We start from the raw sequence: 9,990 nt of genomic DNA on the forward strand, positions 1-9,990 counted from the left end.
ATTAATATTTACTTTGTTTTAATTTATTTATTTTAATAGGAACCTTTTTACTGAAACAGAAGCTCCATAGGATTTCTGAATTTGGAAACTGAGAAATACATAACAGTGTTAGCCACTTGCTACAGGTGATTTCATTTTAGCTGTTGAAGGAAGGAAGGAAGGAAGGAAAGGAGGGAGGGAGGGAGGGAGGGAAGGAGGGAGGAAGAGAGGGAGGGAAGGAGGAAGGAAGAAAGTAAGGAAAGAAGGGAGGGAGGGAGGAAGAAATAGAGGAAGGAAGGAAGGAAGGAAAGAAGGGAGGGAGGAAGGAAGGAAGGGAGGAAGGAAGGAAGGAAAGAAAGAAGGGAGGAAGGAAGAGAGGAAGGGAGGAAGGAAGGAAAGAAGGGAGGGAGGAAGGAAGAGAGGAAGGAAGGAAGGGAGGGAGGAAGGAAGAGAGGAAGGAAGGAAGGAAGGACGGGAGGGAAGAAGGAAGAGAGGAAGGAAGGAAGGGAGGGAGGGAGGAAGGAAGGAAGGAACTTCAAAAATCCCATATAAGACATGATGAAACTTGATTATTTTTGGTTATATCTGATGTAAGCAATAAACTTACATTCTTTTAGAAATGGCAGATACTTTTGATAAACCTAGGGCTCCTCCAATTGTGTTCAAGCATTGCAGTACAACTTTTAGTGGGGAAAAATACTGAGTACTTTCTTTTCCATTGCTTTTCCAGTATTGCTTTGGGCTTTGAAGAGGGAAAGTATTTTGTATGCTGTTTTCAGCAAGAAAAGCTTTTGGAGACCTATAAGGGAGAGCATAGTGTGCTTCCCTATAAATTTGTCACCCTATTTTTAAGATTGAACAGAAAGAGTAAAAGATAGGAACAATTAAGCAATAGATTATTTATTCAAGTATAAGACTATTCCTGTTTATCTCTTGTATCTTGTGGTGTTGAATACGTCTTTTACTTCTAAGGCTTCTAAGTTTCTTAAATTTAAGACATAGGGATAATGCTAAGTCTTTAACTGTGGTATATATGTATGCGAAGTACATTTTGTCACTTTCATTCGTTAATTTTTGAAACATATGGAGGACCTATTGTGTATCTTTAGCATCAACAGGAACTAGGAATACACAGTTGGAGCCAGAGGAGACAGAGAAACTAGCCAGAATTGTTCTGTGTGATAGGTGCACTGATAAAGGTGTACCCCAGGAGCTTTGGAGGATGGAGAGAGAAGGTTTTCTAGAGCAGGTAACTACCGTTTCAGAGGACAAGAGGACCTAACCAAGAGGAACAATTGGAGAGAGGTGGGGGAAGGGAAAGGCAATGTCTCTTCAGGTAAAGGGAAGAGTATGGCAGATACTGCTAGAGGAAGTTCCACTTCCTTTTCCTTCTGATACGTGAGAGGAAACTACATTTCCTGCCAGGTTGCAGTTATATGGGGCCATGTGACTGTTCCGGCCAATGGAATGTGAGCAGAGTGATTTATACCATTTCCATGCTGAATCCACATGAAGACCTCCCGGATGATTTTCCATGCATTCTTTTTTACCCTCTTTCTCTTCCTTGTTTGGGATGCAGGCAGTTGATTTAACTAAAAATGCTGAGCTCTCAGATTAGTGGCTCTTAGCTTTAGCTTCTGGGTAATTCTAATATGCAGCCAGTGTTGAAGACCATGCCCTGGAGCAGCCTTCCTCAAAGGGTTCATAGAGAAATAAGCTCTATGGAAAATGATTTAATGACTATTTTCTCAATTCATGCAAGGCTAGTACTTAGCTAGCATCATTACAGATGTGTAGGAGATGGCTAATTCCTCACATGCAGTAAATTTCTATGGAAATTACAGGTTAAAAATCTTTCGTGGAATTCTGATTGAGGACTGTCCTAGAGGATACTGGAGATACTGAGTGGAAGGGGCTTGGATTCTTTTGATGACTGAGTAGAGGAGAGAGAACCACTGCTTACTTGAATTGGATAGTGACTTGAGTGAGAAATAAGCCTTAATGCATTAAGTGACAAAATGTTGAGGTTATTTGTTATGTCAGTTAGCCTATCATTACCAATACAAATGGCATGTGCAAATGTATTATGGCTACAGAAGGCACGGGGAATCAAAGAGGTCATATAATTTTTTCCAGATAGAATAATGATTATGTATTTATTTGAGGTTGGGATGAGTTTAGGGAGAAGAAGGTATGGTTAATGTTGAGGCTGAACAACTATTCAGTGGCCACAGTATTAAGAGCCTTGTATGACTTTTTTGGCAATTTCTCTTACTCTGAAAGTAATGAAATTCCATTTATTTCAAGACTTCTCGCTGGATAGGTAGCTTGACAAGTTCTACACTTTTGAATACTGCTTCAACTAAATCTTCCACAGTCAAAGTGAAGCCAATACTCTGATGGGAACTGAAGCCTGAAAAGGATGACAGCATTCCAGGGTTTACTCTGTAGTGATGAAAGCAGGATAAATGAAACTGGGAGAAGGCACCCCTCACCTTGCTGGAAATCAAATGATGTTTGCTACTTATTCCAACTGACTGCTAGCCTTGGTGATATTTAAAGAAGGCAGCCAGGATGCCACTGCTTAAACAAACATGTTTTTTATATTTTATTCTCTATGCCATTACACAATTAACGCATGAGCTAACTGAACCAAGCAGAACAGCAAAACAATACAATTAGAAATGGTAAGCCTAGGGCAATAACCACTACTCATGCTTTATGTGGATACCTCAGTGCAAAAATCTGAAGTGAAATCCTGAGTAAGCACCATTCTTTGGATGTTCATTCAGTTAGGGGTATTAGTATAAAGACGAGCAATCAGGAAGGACTGCTAAGCTTCACCTTCACCTCAGGGTGCAGTGGTATTTGAATGGAATCTTATGTGCTCCATTCTGGTTGGCTTTTGTTTTTAGTGGGTTTTTGATGTCTGAAAAGTAGGGGATCACTACACAAATCTGCAGGCATGCACACACAACATGGTTTCTCAAGCTTATATTGTTCTCTTGGGTAGAAAGAGAAAAAGGAAACCACATTGGGAAATGCTAGAGTATTTTCTTGTAGGAAGTTTAAAAATTATCCATTCAAAAACCTGACAAATTAGGAACCAAGCCTTCCTGGGTGTTTGTCTGAGTCATATTTTCCAATCTATTATGAAAAACTTGAATAGGGCAGTCATTTTGAAGATGACTTTGACCTTTATCAAGAAGAAGGAGCCAATTACATTCAGCACTATCTAGTCTACAATCAGTCATTGTGCTGTCTGGGCCTGCTTTCTTTAAGAAAGCTTATTTTTCTTCTTTCTTGTTGCTCATGGGCCTTGTCGTTTATGATTCCTCTACTGCAGGAAGTCTCGTTTGTGAAGAGTCATAGACTGTACCAGGTTTCCTTTTTCTGTAATAGGATAGATGAGGAGAAGACTTCACAGCTGCCACATAAGGTTATTCTGTGCTTATAGTACCTTGTGAAGGATCTGTCTCTAAAGAATCTGTGTGCCATGGAGTAGTCCCTGAATGGCTCCATGCCTCTGTTTTCACCTGAAAAGCAAGCATACCACCTGCCTCCCAGAAATGTTTATAAAATCGATGAGCTCACATACTTGTTTATCACCTCTCTCCCTCCTAAAGGGAGGTGTCCCCTTGAGCAGTCATTCTGAAGTGATTAGTAATTTTAAAAAAGACCCTTTTTTTTTTTTTTTTTTTTTTTTTTTTTTTGACATAGTCTCACTCTGTTGCCCAGGCTGGAGTGCAGTGGCATGATCTTGGCTCACTGTAACCTCCATCTACCAGGCTCAAGCAATTCTCCTGTCTCGGCCTCCAGAGTAGCAGGGATTACAGGCATGCACCACCATGCTAGGCTAATTTTTGTATTTTTAGTAGACATGGGGTTTCACCATGTTGGCTAGGCTGGTCTCAAACTCCTGACCTCAGGTGATCTGCCCGCCTTGGCCTCCTCAGGTGCTGGGATTATAGGTGTGAGCCACCACATCTGGCCTAAAAAGGCATTTTAAACTAGTTGCTAGGGAAATTTTCCCATAGGAATATTGATTTTGCATGTAGAATAGTCTCTACCGTATGAATAAAATTTCTTTTGGGGTTCTGTAGAACAGGCAGAAGTGTTCAAAGATTAAACTTTATTTCCAATCAGAAGCTCTTCTAAAGAAAAATAAGCAACAATGAAGTGATTACAAATACGGATTTTGCAGACAAATGGTCTGGGTTCAAAACTCAGTTCTGCCATTTAATAGCCATGTGAGCTTGGACAAGTTTTTTTTTTTTTTTTTTTCCCCAACCATTCTGTATCTTGGTTTTCTCATCTGTTAATTGGAGATAATAATGGAAACTTCATTTTAAGGTTGTCCAAAAGATTCATTTAAATGATAGTACTTGTAAAATGATTGTATGTGTTTCTGGTACAAATTAAATGCTATGTGTTGTTTAATAAAATACCGTTCTGGTTATCTCACCTCTTCTGTTTGGAATATACGTATTTATAAAAAGTGGAATGAAACCTGTATCTCTCTTACTTTTCAAGTCTTTACTGAAATAGATCCTGCGTTAAAGGGGTTATAGGAATTTTCTTCGCCCCACTAAATTTTTCAAGCTCTCAGCTTATCTGCCAATATGGAAAGTCCCAGAGGCATTTCTTAAACTTCCTGGATAGGATAAAAATCTGCATCTCTATCTCATCTATCTGTATAGGTGTTCCATGTTGGAAAAAAGAATGTCATTGGAAGCAAGGCCTTTGCTTATGTTTAGAACCCCATTCCTTGTTTTCTTGTGGAATATTCTAGGTTTTTAAAACCTAACCATGATAATCAGTTTGCTAGTTTATTAATGTACTTTCTTTTTACATGTTTGCCGGGCTCTCAATAACTCTAAATTTTCAAGCATTTTATCTACATCTATAAAATCTGTCATATTTAAGATCGAATGCTTCTGTTCATGAATTAAAAAGAATTTATGTCATTCATTGTTCTTATAAGAAAAAATTTGCTTGAGCAAGAACTACTGGTCTCTGGATGGGCACTCTTAGCATATTTGATCAACAATGTTTCCAGAGATCATATAGACTGGGGATAGAAATGCAAGGGTGGAACTGGGAGAGAAAAATTAAGGAAAATTAATATGGTTATGATAACTCCTAGTTTTGCAAACATGTAAATCTTAAACAGTATACCACTGCCTTACTAGTCATATAGTTAGTCTTAGAGCAAATAAATCTTGTTACTTTTTCTGATCTACTCAATCTCTTTCCCTTCAGGCTGGATTATACTTCATCATACCAGACACGTGAATGTCTATTCAGGTTTTTGTTGCGGCCATTCTTAACTTATGTTTAATTGTCAATGACACAACCGTTTTGAGAGTTATGGTGATCTTCTTTGCCTGAGACTCTTGTAAATGAAATCACAGTGTAGTATGCAGCAAGTTGCAAATGAGCTTTTATTTGTTTGTTGGTAGGTTTTATTCAAGGAATTTTTGTTTATTCTATTATTGGCCTAAAAATGTGATGCTGGAAAAGATGATCCTTTTAAGAAACATGATTCTATGAAACTTAAAGAAAAAGAATTATTTAGAATTATGCAGTTGTAAATTATGGTGAGATTATTATATATATTTTTTATAGCCAAAGACACACTAATAGAGGAAGAGATCCATAAGGTCTGTTTTATCTTTTCAACCCAAATGAGAAGGATTGAATTCTCAAGCATGAAATTGCCATCTGTGCTTCCCCTTCCCACCCCTCACATTAATACTTTTTTTTTCTTTTAGCAGACCAGGTGAAGTCAGAACTTTGTTTTAGAAAGAATGATGTCATTGTATAATTGAATGTATGCATTCATGAAGCTACTAGGGATAACAACTTGTCACTTTAAAAATATGCCCGAGATAAGTTTCTCTCTTCCTTTTTCTCCCTTGGATTCTAACCTCATGCTAATAATAACTGCTACTGGTTTTGTAAGCATTTGGTCTGTGCACAATGCTAAGTGGTTTAGGTTCATCACTTCTTCTTTAGGCCTTTTAAGAAACTCTTTAGGTAGATGTAATAGTGTAAATATTCCCACTTCATAGTTAAAGGCACTGGAAACTAAAGAGGTTAAATAATCCCCAAATGCCATGAGGCTAGTGCTAGTGTTGGGTGTCTATCTCATCTGATTAAACTATTCTTTAGCCTAAGAACATATGCTGACCTTTCTCACATTCATTTCTTTGTTTATGATGTTCTCTCTGCTCAGACTGTTCCTTCATCTCTGCCCATTGAAAATCTGCAGAACCTTCAAAACTCAATGGAAAGTTCTCTCTTCTCTGTAAACTAAGTTTCATAGAATCATGTTTCTCTGCACATTCCAGTACTCCCTCCTATAAAATTTGTACACATTTACATATTAAATGTATTACTATCTTCATGGTATTAACAAATCAAAACTTGCAGCATAATTATTAGTGTACATGTCTACTCTCTCCACTAGGATGCAAAGTACCTGAAGAGAAAGCCAGACTGTTCTTTGCTGCAGATTTATCAAGGACAAATCTCATGTTTTAGCCATTTGAATAATTACTTATATTTACTTATATCTCATCTTGTTTCAGAAATAATTCAAAGAGAATCCAAGAATATAGAAAATATAATCATATAGCATAAGAAAGAAACAAGGACAGAGGCATAAAGTGGAACCAGAAAAGGGATTTAGCAGTGCTTACCATTTTATCTACATATAAACTTATTTTTTTAAAATAGGCTTTCCAAAAGCTCACTTATTTTTCTTTGTATTCTTAATGCCAATTGCAGGATCTGGAACATAGTAGGGTCAATAAATACTCATTTAATTGAATACTTGCATGTCAGATGTGGGAGGACAGTGGAGAAAAGATTGGTATTTGAAGTCTGATTACTTTAAAAAAAAAGGTTTGTTGAGATATAACTGATACACAGTAAGCTGCATATATTTAAGTTATAAAATTTGATAGATTTTCAAACTTATAGACACTTGTAAAAACATCGCCATATGCAAAATAATGAAGATTATATAATCAAAAGTTGCCTTGTGTTCTTTTGTATTCTCCTCCTATCTAAGCAACCAGTCATTTACTCTTTCTCACTCTATATTAGTTTGCTTTTTTAGAAAGTTATGTAAATGGAATCATCCATATAGAGTGTGTACCAATATTGTTCATTCCATTTTATTGCTAAATAGTATTCCATTATATGGATGTGCCTTATCTTGTTTATCAATTTGTTGATGGGCATTTGGTCATTTAAAGTTTTGACTATTACAAATAAAGATGCTAGGAACCTTTATGTACAAGTATTTATGTGGACTTATGCTTTCATTTTTCTTGGATAAATACCTAGGAGAGGAATGGCTGGATTATATGATGGGTATGTGTTTAATTTTAAAGATATTGCTAATCTGTTTTCCAAAGTTTGTGGCATTTTCTATTTTCCTCAGTAGTGTATGAAAGTTCCAGATTTTTCACTACTTTTCCCTGTCTGGCATGGTCAATTAAAAAAAAATCAGTCACTCTAACAGATGTGTAATAGTACCTCATTGTGGTACATTTCTACAATGACTAATGAGATTCAACCTCTTTTTATGTGCTTATTTGCCATCATTTATCTTCTTTGGGGAAATGTCTGTTTAGGTCTTTTGTCTGTAATTTCATACTTCTGTTGGATTTTTTTTTCTTATTACTGAGTTTTGAGAGTTCTTTATATGTTCTGGGTATAAGTCTTTTAACAGATATGTGACTTGCAAATACTTTATCACAGCCTGTGGTTTTCCTTTTCGTTCCATTAACTATCTTCTGAAGGCACTGTGACAGAAAATTTTAATTTCAATGAAGTTCAGTTTATCAATTTTCTCTGTCATGGATTGTACTTAGGTATTGCAGCCAGTAAGTTTGTGCCGATACCTATTTTTCCTGGAAGTTTTGTAATTTTAGGTTTTGCATTTAGATCTATGATCTATTTTGGGGTAAATTTTGTATATAATGTTGAGGTATGGATTGATATTGGCTTTTTTTTTGCATATGGATATCTAATTATTTTCTGATTTTTTGAAAAGATTATTCTATTTCCACAGAAATGCCTTTGCAATTTTGTCAAAAACCAGTTTCCTATATATATATACACATACACACACACACACACATATACGTGTGTGTGTGTGTGTGTGTGCGCGTATTTTGGGGATCTATATTCTGTACCAATGATGAATTCATCTTTATGCCAACACCACACACGCAGATTCATAATGAGCTTTAACATCAAGTAATGTTAACTCTCTAAATTTGCTCTTTTTCAAAGGTGTTTTTGGCTATTCTAGGTCTTTTTATTTTTCTATAAATTAAGAATCAGTTTGTCATTTTCTACCAAAAAACCTTGCTGGGATTATAAATGAAAATTCATAATATTTGTAAATCGCTTTTTAGACTTGATATCTTAGCAATATTTAGTCATTTGACTCAAGAAGATGGTGTATCTATTTATTTAGGGCTTCTTTCAGTGACATTTTGACGTTTTCAGTGTACAGAACTTCCATGTTTTGTCAAATTTATCTCTCCTCACTTTATTGTTTCTGATGCTACTGCAAATAATGTTATTTTGAAGTTTTAAATCCTGATTGTTTATCAATAATATAGAGAAATACAATTGATTTTTGTATTTTGATTTTGTATCCTGAGACATTCCTAAATTCAGTGATAAATTCTGTAATTTTTTTCTCTTGGTAGATATTATCTGATTTCTAGTTATTCCTTTGGGAACCATGTTTTTTGCAAATACAGTTTTACTTGTTTCTTATGCCTTTTTCTGTCTTTCTCTCTCTCTGGATAGAAATTCCAGTTCAATGTTGAATAAAAGTGGTAGTAGCAGATATCTATCTCTGTCTTGTTTCCGATGTTTGGAGGAAAGTTTTCAGTCTTTCACTAATAAATATTATAAATATAATGTTTGTTGTAGGTTCTTTGTAAATGCCCTTTATCAAGTTGAAGTTTGTTGATACTTTATCAGAAATGGATATGGGATTTTGTCAAGTGCTTTGTTTGTATGTCTATTGAAATGATCATATGGTTTTTCTTTTTCTTTTTTTTTTTTTGATTGTTAGTATAGTGAATTACATCAATTATTTGAAAATGTTAAACCAATCTGACGTTCTTTGTATAAATGTCACTTTGTCATGATGCCTCATCTTTTTTATACATTATTGGATTTGATTTGCTAAAATATTGTTTAGAATTTTTACATCCGTGTTAATGAAGGATGTTGGCCAGTAGTTTCCTATTCTGATAATAACTTTGTCTGGATTTGGTAATAGCATGATAACGGCCTCCAATAATGAGATGGAACATTTTCCTCCGTTTTAAATTTTCTGGAAGAATTTGCATAGAATGGTATTTTTTTTCCTTAGATGTTTAGTAGAATTCATCAGTGAATCCATCTAGTTCCAAATTTTCTGAGAAAAATTTTAAGTAAATATCCAATCTAGCATAAAAGGTTAGTATCTTCACTCTTTTTTTCTTGATCAATCTGAACAAAGACTTTCAATTTTATTCATTTATTCAAATAATAACTTTTTTTTGTTGTTTTCTTTTCTACTTTGTTTTCATTGATTTCTGCTCTTTAAAAATTATATCATTTATTTTAGTGGCTTTGGATTTTATTTGCTCTTCTTTTTCTAGTTTCTTAAGTCTGAAGCTGAGATAACTGATTTAAGAAATTTCTTTTCCATTATAGGCATTTAGTGCTATAAATTTCTTCATCGATGCTACTTTAGTGGCATCACATACATTTAACTTGTTCTTTAAAAAATTTCATTCAGTTCCAAATGCTTTTCAGTAACTCTTCTTTATTTTCAGAAGTATGTTATTTAGTTTCCTATTATTTGGAGGAATTTTTCAGATATCTTTATGTTGTTGATTTATTTTTTAATAGAACTGTCAGATTTACTTATTTTTATTTTAAAAACTTGACAGATAAAATTGTATGTATGTGGAACCTAAAAATATT

Source organism: Papio anubis, chromosome 6 (genome assembly GCF_008728515.1).
Source record: "Papio anubis isolate 15944 chromosome 6, Panubis1.0, whole genome shotgun sequence".
Lineage (NCBI taxonomy): Eukaryota > Metazoa > Chordata > Mammalia > Primates > Cercopithecidae > Papio > Papio anubis.